The 2,124-nt window shown below is 40.4% G+C and overlaps 1 pseudogene; it reads left to right on the top strand.

Moving 5' to 3' along the window:
* Window positions 1–1,591: 1,591 nt before the first annotated feature.
* Window positions 1,592–1,815, top strand: LOC105732974 (anaphase-promoting complex subunit 13-like; annotated as a pseudogene).
* The last annotated feature ends 309 nt before the right edge of the window (window positions 1,816–2,124 follow it).

Raw genomic sequence — 2,124 nt, 5'->3', positions numbered from 1 at the left:
GAGTCAAGGCTTTCAAATTCTCCATCTCCCACAAGATCTAGAATAGCTTCCCGACTATAATGAGCGAACAGGAATTGTGCTAAGTTAAACTGAAATTAGAACACTGCCCAAGAGTTGAGATTCAAGTAGTTACATTAGATTAGAAAATATTTGTTGTTTCTTCAAGTGCCTGTTTTTCCCTCATCTATCACAATTTAGTTTGTCACTACAAATTGCTCTTGCATATATTTTAACAGACAGAGTAATATTTTTCATTTAGACTAACCCTGGAGGCCAGAGAAAATGCATATTAGCAGTTTCTTGTTCATTCTTGTTTAACTTGAACAATATACTAATGGGATCAATATCTAGTTCAACTTTCATTGTTAGTAGGAACAAAGCATTGCCAACCAATTATGTTTCCTCAGAGCAAGTGAAAGTGTTTAATAATGTTTCACTTTGATCACTCTCATGTGTAAAAATTAGGTAGACATATTTGAAAAATGAAAATAAATTAATGCACTGAAGTAAGAAATGTCACCCCAGCATTACAGTGGCTCTGAGTTCATACAACTTACAAATTTTTAGGGCCTTTGCATCACTTGTAAGTTGAGTTGAGCTCTGATGTTCTCAATAATGGATTTATGGAAAATACAATTTTGTACATTCTTTATCCAAAACTGACCCCAACACCCTTCTTATCTTTTTTTGCTTCACCATTCTCCCAAGACCAAGGGCACAGGGATTGGTGCTGCCCTCACTTCCTTTCCATCACCTCATCCTCACACCCCATCAGCTGCCCTGCACTCAAGCTCAAGCTGTACCATCTCTGAAGCAGATGCTGTTGGTGAGCCCCCAGGTCCTGAGGCCCTTTACTGGTTCTCTGTGCCCATCTCTTTGATTCTGCCTGCTGTGTTTCCATAGTTTCAACCTGAAAGCTGCCTCCGAGGCTCAGCATTCTATCCTCCCAATGCTGGGTGGTCTATAGTCAATGACTGACTGGTACTGAAGGATAAAAGCCCAGTTGCCTAGACTTCAAACAAAAAAGAAAGCTTATGTCCAGCCTCTGTCATCATCACATTCATTCCACCCACAGCCCCCTCACTCTAAGTAGAAACAAAGTCTTCAGGTCAGGCACAGTGGCTCATGCCTGTAACCACAACACTATGGAAGGTATTCCAACCCGAGATGCGTGGATCATTTGAGATCAGGAGTTGAAGACCAGCCTGGCCAATATGGTGAAACCCATCTCTATTAAAAAACACAAAAATTAGCCAGGTGTGGTGGCACACACCTGTAGTACCAGATACTTTGGGAGGCTGAGGCAGAAGAATCGCTTGAACCCAGGAGGGTGAGGTTGCAGTGAGCCGAGGTAGTGCCACTGCACTCCAGCCTGGGTGACAAAGCGAAACTCTGTCTCCAAAAAAAAAAAAAAAAAAAAAGATACAAGGTTTTCTCCAGACTTTCCCTCCATGTGAGCAAATGAGTTCACCTACATGCAGGGATGTGGGAGAAGAATATGTGAGTCACGTGATGGTGAGGGTATGGTTCAGAGGAAGTTGGTGCAGGGGTGGAGCAGGTGCCCATCTGACAAGGTTAAAGCTCCAGGAAAATGAACAGTGAAGTACAAAGAGATGGAAGGATCTTGGATTTGATTGACAATGCTTGTTGAGAAGAGAACCTGCCTTAGGAGGATGTTGCAACTCCACTGAATGAGCTTCCTAAACCTGAACAAGACAATGTTGGCACCAAGAACATGCCAAAGAACAAGAAATGAAGTGGGTAGACTTAACCTTACAGCACCTCCATGAGAACATTCCCCTCATTGGAAACTGACACTTGGCTCCTTTCTCATGCATGGATTAAAAAAAAAAAAAGATACAAAATATTTTATTTCCGTCTCCCGTCCAAATCTTTGAGTAATAAATTAACACTATAAATGTATACTTATTTTGTTTGTGGCAATTACATGCAATATGAAAATCTTCACAGAATGAAAAGCTGAGATTCCTCAGGAATGCAGAATTGTTTGGCTCTATAAATCTAAAACTCTTTATTGAGTAGTATGTAATTGAATATAATTGGTTAAACATTTGCCTTTAACTCAGATTTTACTTTACTGTAAAAATTTATTTCCTCCCAAGT

The sequence above is a fragment of the Aotus nancymaae genome, unplaced genomic scaffold (assembly GCF_030222135.1).
Source record: "Aotus nancymaae isolate 86718 unplaced genomic scaffold, 86718_ANA_hifiasm-v0.15.2.pri h1tg000001l, whole genome shotgun sequence".
In the NCBI taxonomy this organism is placed as follows: Eukaryota; Metazoa; Chordata; class Mammalia; order Primates; family Aotidae; genus Aotus; species Aotus nancymaae.
This window is presented reverse-complemented; position numbering and strand designations above follow the sequence as displayed.